Source organism: Cajanus cajan, chromosome 11, assembly GCF_000230855.2.
Source record: "Cajanus cajan strain Asha chromosome 11, NIPB_CcT2T_4, whole genome shotgun sequence".
Lineage (NCBI taxonomy): Eukaryota > Viridiplantae > Streptophyta > Magnoliopsida > Fabales > Fabaceae > Cajanus > Cajanus cajan.
Window position 1 is genome coordinate 6,728,241 of NC_138527.1, and position 10,112 is coordinate 6,738,352.

Sequence of the window (10,112 nt, forward strand, 5' to 3'; positions counted from 1 at the left end):
TTGACTAATGCGACTTGCATTCATCCAACTTCGATTCATTATCTATATATGAACACAAATTAACTATTGACTCTGTTATTCATAATTTTTCTAACCAAAACTACAAACCTAAAAAATCGATAAAAATTTTAGATAAAATCCATAAATATTTCTATTAATACGATGGTAAACTAAAGGTCAATCCTAAAAAAGTCAATATTTAATGCTTCTGGAACAGCCCGTACTAAAATCAGAACGGGCCGTTCCAGATCAACAATTTACAAAGCCAACAATTTAAGCAGAACGGCCCGTTCTGCAAGGAGAACGGGCCGTTCCAGAGGAACAAATAGCAAAAAAAAACAAAAAAAATACGTGGACAACAAACTAACCTCAAACGACCAACGTGTAGACACTTAGAGACTTGGATACGTTGAATGTAGCAATAAATGCAGTGGGAGACTCAGAAATTCAGAGAAAATTAGAGGGATTTCGTATAAACTGTGAGCGCAGGAATGGAAAATGATAAGTTGGGGAATATCGTGGAATTTTTACGTCGGATTGTGTTGCTCAGACGTAAATTTACGTCGGCCTAGGGGGGGGTCCGACGTAAATTTACGTTGGACTAGAGGGGGCCCAACGTAAATTTACGTCGGACTCTACTACTGCGACGTTAATTCCCTAATTTACGTCGGACTAGGGGGGGTCCGACGTAAATTAGTCTCCACTTATTTACGAAACTGCCACCAGCGTTTTTACAACGTCGGTGTTTGTGGTTTGCGACGTAAATTGGGTGACGTAAATACCCTTTTTTGCACTAGTGATTATTGATTGTCTTGTCACTCTCTCATCTATCTAATTTCAAAACTCGCTTTAGGCCTCAAAATATGTTAGGCTGGCCTGAGTGATAAAAAAAATACACAAAAAGTAATATACCGTATGGTGGCCGACCAGGCCGTGATAGAAAAGAATGGCACAATCCAAGAGGGGGGTGAATTGGATTCAATGACCCTTTAAAAATTTATCAGAGTATTTTGGATCTTAATTTCAATCAAAAACTTTTCTATGACAAAATTTCCAAATGAAGCCCTCCTAAAGACTTGTTATGAGAATATGAATGCAATGTGCTCACTTGATTACAATATAATGAGGTTCAACAATAATGTTCAATTACAGATTTAAACCATCAAGATTCACATACACTAGTTAATCAAGTTTTATCTTCTTTAATATTCAATTAAGAAATTACTTAAAGTAAGAGATAAGGTTGAAGAAGATTGCACGTCTTTTATACTGGTTCAGCCACTCCACATGTGACCTACATCCAGTCCTTAATCAACACCTGATTAAGATTTGTTCCACTATCTTTAATCAAGAAGGTTTACAAGCAAACACACATGCATATACTTCTATACTAAAGATAACCACTTTCTTGACCCCAAGAAAGCACCCCTTGTAGAACCCACTACAAGAAACCTTATTACTTGAGAAACCCTTCTCAAGATTTTCCACAAAGATTCACAAAGAATAAAAGGAACGAATTCACATGGAATTCTTGAACAAATCTTTATCTTCCCCTTTCAAGAATATGATGATGATGATCTTCTACCAAAGCTTTTCACAAACGTTTTCACTCTTGGATTTCACAAAGAAAACTCTCCAAGATGTCACAAAGACTCACAAAAACATTTTTCACAAATTGATTATCAGTTCTAACTCATGTATGAAGTTTCTTAAGGTTCAAACTATTTATAAGAGTTTCAGACATAGATAATCGATTATTTTAAAGAATAATCAATTATTTTGTTCTTCATGTTTTCTGGAAATCAACCAAGAACAATATAATCGATTATTTTGCTGGATAATCGATTATTCCAGAGAGTTGTTCCTGGGATAATCGATTATTTTGGCAAATAATCGATTATTATAGCAAGGCATTCCACTTAGCCTATCTGCTGAAATAATCGATTATATTTAACAATAATCGATTATTTTGAGTCAGTTCTTAAAACTTCATTTTAAGACTCAAAATAACTTTTCAATGTTTTTAACTCATCATCATATACTCTCTACTTGTTTTAGATATAGATTTTCTTATGCACAAAGCATACTAAGCACACAAAACTATAGAAACATATTCACAACAATTTATATCCTAAGTTCTATTATATAGCTCCAACTCATAGCATTTTCTTGACACTTCTTTGACTTTGTTTTTGTGCTCCAAGTTGTTGTTCTCATGTTGTGATCATCAAAACTCTTTTAAGCTCTCTCAAGCTCAACAATCTCCCCCTTTTTGATGATGACAACCCATGGTTCATATTGAAGCAACCCAATGCTAAAAACATCATTGTGCCTTTAAATCATTCCAACCTGCACAATACACACACACAAGCACAATACCTGCACAAAACAACATTGTACACACACAATACCATTTCTCCCCCTTTGGCATTATCAAAAACAAAGTAAGCCAAGTTTAACAAGTATAAGCCATGTATAGAATATGTCCAGCAATAACCAAAATTCAGCTTTGATTCAGCAAACCAAACCAATCATATGTGCACCATTTAGTTACAGTTCAGACCAAATCAAGTCAAGAAAAACATTACCACAATAAAAAAAACAGAGTATTCCAATCAAAACCAAAATAGCAATTCATATGCTCACAAAACAGAGCACTTTTGCATTAGTCAAGCACACCATAACATGATACCATATTCAGACCACCAAATCAGCAAAATAAAATCCAAATTTCATCAGATTTAAATTGTTCAACATCAAAAGCAATAAAAGTGTTCATAAATTAAAATCATTACAACCCAAATGAACTTAAAATTGTTCCAAACTTGAATTAAAAACTAAACAAAATAACAACAAAATAGAAATCACTCCTCATCATCCGGAATACCAAGCTGGGTCTTGATGATTCTGACTTCATGATCTAGTTCGTCAAACCTATCAAGAATTCCAGAGAACATGGATTCTTGTCTCCGTGACATCTCCATCATAGCATCCATTTTGTTGATCATGATCTGCTCAAATGATGAAAATGACTTCAACTCCGGCTCAGCTTCCCTAGGCTCAGCTTCCACTTGTGGTGGCTGATCCTCATCTTGAGAAGGAACTCCATCCTCATCAGTAGCTGGCTCCGAGGTAGGAGGAATGTCTCCTTTAAAAACCCACTTATCTTCTTGCTTCAGCATCCCCATGTGATGCAAAGAAGATTTCTCAATCTTATTTGATGTGTGCAGTATAATCTTTCTTTCACCTGTCAGATCTACACCAGCATTCTCAAAGATTTTGGACAAAAGCAAAGCATAAGGAATTGGACCGTCTTCCTTTCTCCTTGCTTTCCAGATACAATCGATCACAACCGACACCCAATCGATCTTAATTTTCTTCTTAATCACATGCATTAACAAAATGTCATCCCGAGACATTTGAGCATGGTTGTGCAACCTCGGTTTTAACATCCAGGCAATAATGAAAGAAATTAAACGAGAGTTTTTCTTCATACCTCCCGCCAAAAATTTCTCATAGTTGGTGTTTGACGGAACCCTTTGACAGTCCCGAAAGGTTGTGAGTTCTTCAAAATCTCCAAAGTTGAATGGCTGGGGTTTCTCTGCTCCTGTCTCGCTCAGACCCGCAGCCACTTTCAGAGTTGGTCCGTCCAACTTGATCAATTTGCCCTTCACCACTGATTGCATAACTCCTCCGTTAGTAGTGGCAAAACAGAGAAATAACCTAATCAGTTCCGGGTAGTAGGGTCCTTCCATCTCTAGGAACGCCTTCAACTCCTGATGCTCCAAAAGGGTTGGAAAGCTAAACCCTTCATTCTTGAACCATTCAAGCTTCAGGGTCTTCGGAGGAATGATTCTCCGACCAGCGTACCACTCGAAGTAATATTCTTGCGCTTTCTCATCCGCGAACCACTTCGAAATCAGTTGCTCTGAGGGAAGAGGGCGCTTGCTCCCCCTCACTTCCAGCTTCTTGGGCCTCTTGGAAGAAGATGCCATGGATGGGTTTTGAGAAAGATGAAGAAGATGAGAGATTTGGGAGGATTTGAGAGGGTTAGGGTTTTGAGGATTTGGGAGAAAATGAGAGAATGAGAGAATAAGAGAATGAGAGTGTTTTTGAAGCCCTAGCACGTTCTGGGTATAAGGGTAATGGGTAGTTTTAAGGGTTGGCGCGTAAATAACCGTTTCAGGAAATTTTGAAAGAAAACCCAGATAATCGATTATTTATGCAAATAATCGATTATTTGCATCAGTAAAATCTCTTAAAAACGAAATCTGATATGGATAATCGATTATTTTAAGGATAATCGATTATTACAGAGGGTAGTTACTCCTAACACGACCCAGATAATTGATTATTTACAGAATAATCAATTATTCCAGTGACTTCTCAGATTCCAACCTTTAGATAATCGATTATTACCCAAGATAATCGATTATTACAGTGACTCTTGAGTTCCTTCTTACCAGATAATCGATTATTGCCCAAATAATCGATTATTTCAAAGACTCTTGAAATTCATCATGTTCCAGATAATCAATTATTATCCAAGATAATCGATTATTTCCATGAATTACTTAAGATAATCGATTATATCTTAAGATAATCGATTATTCCAGAGAAGTTTTGCTTCTTAGACATTTTAACATTTGTCAATTTTTACCAAGTCTTATTTGTCACTGATACTTTCTACCACACATATCTTACTTCCACTCTCACAGCATAATCAATTCAAACTTGATTCATTGATTATTCCTAATTCAATTCTCAATTGGTTGAATCTTTCTCTTGGTAGAGGTTTTGTAAAAATATCAGCTAATTGCTTGCTTGTTTCCACAAATTCTACAACACAATCATTCCTTTGAACATGATCTCTCAAAAAGTGGTGTCTTATCTCAATATGTTTTGTTCTTGAGTGCAACACAGGATTCTTGGTCAAATTTATTGCACTAGTATTGTCACACCTCAAAGGAATTTTGTTCAACTCAACTCCATAATCTCTTAGTTGTTGTTTCATCCAAAGAATATGAGCACAACAACTTCCAGCAGCTATATATTCAGCTTCAGCTGTACTCAAAGCAACACAAGCTTGCTTTTTGCTATGCTATGAAACAAGTGCACTACCTAGCAAGTGACAAGTTCCACTTGTGCTCTTTCTATCTAGTCTACACCCAGCATAGTCTGAATCTGAGTAGCCTATCAGACTTAGTGAGACTCCCTTTGGATACCACAAACCAACATTAGTTGTACCTTTCAAATACTTAAGGATTCTCTTCACACTTTTCATATGAGATTCTTTAGGATTAGCTTGGAATCTAGCACATAGGCACACAGCAAACATTATGTCAGGCCTACTTGCTGTCAAGTACAAGAGTGATCCTATAATGCCTCTATATTTTGAGTTATCAACAACAATTCCTTTCTCATCTAAGTCAAGATTGCAATTGTTTGATATTGGTGTGGCAGCCTCCTTACACCCTTCCATACCAAACTTTTTCAGAAGTTCATTGCAATACTTGCTTTGACTTATGAAAATTCCATCATGCATTTGTTTAACTTGAAATCCTAAAAAGAATGTAAGCTCTCCCATCATTGACATTTCAAATTCTCCTTGCATTATTTTTGCAAATTCTTCACAAAGAGAGATATTTGTAGATCCAAACACAATATCATCCACATATATTTGTACATACATTGTATCATTTTTAAATTTCTTGACAAACAATGTATTATCCACCTTTCCTCTTTCATAATCACTCTCAATTAGAAATTTGCTCAGCCTGTCATACCAAGATCTAGGAGCTTGCTTCAAGCCATAGATTGCCTTCTTAAGCTTGTACACATGATTAGGATTCTTGAAGTCCACAAAGCCAGGTGGCTATTCCACATATACTTCCTCTTGTATAAATCCATTGAGGAAAGCACTTTTCACATCCATTTGATAGAGCTTGAAATTCTTTATAGAGGAATAAGCAAGAAGTAATCTAATGGCTTCTATCCTTGCTACAGGGGCAAAAGTCTCATCATAGTCAATTCCCTCTTCTTGATTATATCCCTTAGCCACTAGTCTTGCCTTATTTCTTAGAATTATTCCAGATTTATCAAGCTTATTTCTGAAAACCCATTTGGTTCCAATAATTAGATGATCTTTTGGTAATGGCACTAAATCCCACACTTCATTTCTTTCAAACTGATTTTGTTCCTCTTGCATAGCCATTAACCAATGTTTATCTTTAAGTGCTTCATCAATGTTCTTAGGTTCAACTTGTGACACAAATGCCATAGTGTTGCAAATATTTTTAATTGCACTCCTAGTTGAAACACCCTTACCAATGCTTCCAATTATGTTGTCCATTGATAAGTCTCTTGTGGTTTTCCATTCCTTAGGCAATTGTTCACATGATTCCTTTGTTTCTCAAGTGATTCACTCTCCTTAGGCACTTCATTAGGTCCATTCTCCAATAGGGATTGATCAAGCAACTCATTCAAATCTTCAATTTCAGTTTGCCTAGTCTCTTGCTTGTTTGACTCATCAAATACCACATGGACAGATTCTTCTACAACTAGAGTTCTCTTATTGTAAATTCTATAAGCCTTACTATTTGTAGAGTATCCTAGAAATATTGCTTCATCAGCCTTTGCATCAAACTTCCCAAGTTGCTCTTTTCCATTGTTCAGCACATAACACTTACATCCAAACACTCTAAAATAGGAAATATTAGGCTTCTTTCCTTTATAGATTTCATAGGGTGTTTTCTTTAATATGGGCCGAATCAGAACTTTGTTTAACACATGACAAGCAGTGTTAACAGCATCAGCCCAAAAATATTTTGGCAAGTTTGTTTCATTCAACATTGTTCTAGCAAGTTCTTCTAAGGACCTATTCTCTCTCTCAACAACCCCATTTTGTTGAGGTGTCCTAGGTGCTGAGAAATTATGGTTTATACCATGTTCCTCACAGAATTTTTGAAACAACATGTTTTGAAACTCACCTCCATGGTCACTTCTTATAGAGGTGATGTTTGAGCACTTCTCATTTTGAACAAGTTTGGCAAATTTTCTAAAGGCATTAAAAGCATCATTTTTATTTGCAAGAAACATAACCCATGTGTATCTAGAATAGTCATCAACAATTACTAAGCCATAGTAGTTTCCGCCTAAGCTCATTGTTCTTGAAGGACCAAACAAATCCATGTGAATTAATTGCAAAGGTCTAGATGTAGAAATCTGATTTTTGCTTTTAAAGCTAGCCTTCACTTGCTTGCCCTTTTGACAAGCATCACATAGTTTGTCTTTTCCAAACTTGAGTTTAGGTAGACCAACCACTAATTCTTTCCTACTCAATTTATTCAAATGATCCATGTGAATATGTGCAGCTCTCCTATGCCAAAGCCATATGTTTTCTTCTTGAGTTATTAGACACTTAGTGTTTGACATTGTTATAGAGTGTTCTAAGTCAAGCATGTATATATTGTTAATTCTTTTGCCAATGAATCTGATTTCTTTACTTTTTTTATCACATATCAAGCAACATGTATCATCAAATTCAATTTTAAAACCTTTATCACTCAATTGACTAATACTCAGTAGATTATGTTTCAAGCCATCAACAAGCAAAACATTTTCAATCAATGTTTGAGAGGAGGGATTACCAACATTGCCATGGCCAAGAATTTTCCCTTATTGTTGTCACCATAGGTAACATACCCTTCATTCTTCAGTTTTAGATTTGTGAATTTTGAAGGATCCCCAGTCATATGCCTTGAGCAGCCACTATCAAGATACCAAAGTAGATTTTTGGCCCTCAAGCATTCCTACAACAAAATTCAGAGGAAAAATTTAGGTACCCATGTGGAGGGTCCTTGTAGGTTAGTTCTCAGCCTTTGACTCTTCTCAACCCAAATCATTTATCCATTTGGAACTCCATATTTCTTAGAATAGCAGTTCCTAATTGTATGTCCTCTTTTGCAGCAATAAAAGCAAGTGGTTTGTCTAGAAAAGTTGCTTTTGAATTTTCTAAAGTTTTGACTTTTCACAAAAGCTACTTTCTTTGACTTAAATGGCATGCTCATACTTTGGTTAAAACCAAGTCCACTCCTATCAAAAGTGTTTCTTTGTTTTCCCAAAAGAATGTTCAAGTTTTCATTTCCATTAGTGAACCTTGCAAGTGTAGATTGTAAATCAGCATTTTCTTTTTCAAAAATTTTGCAATGTTCACAACCATCTTTTGAGGAGTGAGTTTCACTAAAGTTAAACATAGTTTGAAGATTTCCATGCTCATGCTTCAAATCTTCAAGCTCTTGTTCAGCTTTAATTAAAGCATTTTCATACCACTTCAGCTTGTTTTTCAGCTTTAAATTTGAGGCACCTAATTTGACAGCCTCTTCATGAATTTGTACAAAAGCTTCTTGGAGCTGATCATAATCTGGATTTGATTCAAGGTCAGAGTCACTTACAATTGTGTCATGGTCAGTTCCAGCCATCAAACACAGGTTTTTCTCCTCACTTTCAGATTCTTCACTTGTTGTGCTTGAGTCATTGTCTTCCCAAGCAATATAGGCTCTTTTTCCTTTTCCCTTTTTCTTAAACTTCTTCTCCTCTTGTTGCTTCTTCAAGATATTTGGACACTCAGCTTTCATGTGTCCAGGTTTTCCACATTCAAAGCAATTAAAGGAGGATGTGCTTGCTTCCTCTTTCTTGTTTGTCTTTTTGTTGATATTGTAGGGAGAATTCTTCTTTCTTCTCATGAACTTTCTGAACTTCTTTACCAGCAGATTGAAGTTCTCGGTTTCGGAATCATCGGAGCTTGTTTCTTCACACACCTCTTTTCCTTTGGCAGATTTTAAGGCTTTCAATGACACCCCTTTACCTTTCTTATCTTGCTGCTCATGTTCATCAAATATGTGCAGCTTTTGCTCATGCTCCCTCAACTTCCCAAAGAGAGTAGCTAATGTCAAGGAGGTCAAATCCTTTGATTCTTCAATGGCTGTCACCTTTGCTTGCCATGATCTATCCAAGCATTGCAGCACTTTTAAATTCAGTTCTTCCTTCTCAAATTTCCTACCAAGGTCAACAAGGTGATTTATCAAGTGTGTAAATCTCTTTTGAAAATCAGAAATAGATTCACCATTTTGCATTCTAAACAGCTCATATTCTCTTATGAGAATATGCTTTCTTGATCTCTTTACATCACTTGTTCCTTCATGAGTGACTTGCAAAGTGTCCCACATTTCTTTAGCAAACAAGCATTGTGAAATTCTAAAAAATTCATCAATTGACAATGCAGATGTAATGATATTTTTAGCTCTCTTATCATGTTGGGCTCTTTTCTTTTCCTCATCACTCCACTCACTCCAATGTTTTTCCTTAAGCTCACCATCATCATCTTTTTTCATAGGGATATAGGGTCTATTTTCAATAGCATCCCATACAGCGATATCAATAGCTTCAATGAAAATTCTCATCCTAATTTTCCAATAGACATAGTTTTCACCATTGAAAACAGGAGGTCTATGAATGGACACACCCTCACCATAGGGTAGATTGTTGTTGGCCATTTTTGAAATCTTGAATAACTCTCAAGAACCTTGCTCTAGATAATTGATAGAAAAGAATGGCACAATCCAAGAGGGGGGGTGAATTGGATTCAATGACCCTTTAAAAATTTATCAGAGTATTTTGGATCTTAATTTCAATCAAAACTTTTCTATGACAGAATTTCCAAACGAAGCCCTCCTGAAGACTTGTTATGAGAATATGAATGCAATGTGCTCACTTGATTACAATATAATGAGGTTCAACAATAATGTTCAATTACAGATTTAAACCATATCAAGATTCACATACACTAGTTAATCAAGTTTTATCTTCTTTAATATTCAATTAAGCAATTACTTAAAGTAAGAGATAAGGTTGAAGAAGATTGCACAAGTCTTTTATACTGGTTCAGCCACTCCACATGTGACCTACATCCAGTCCTTAATCAACACCTGATTAAGATTTGTTCCACTATCTTTAATCAAGAAGGTTTACAAGCAAACACACATGCATATACTTCTATACTAAAGATAACCACTTTCTTGACCCCAAGAAAGCACCCCTTGTAGAACCCACTA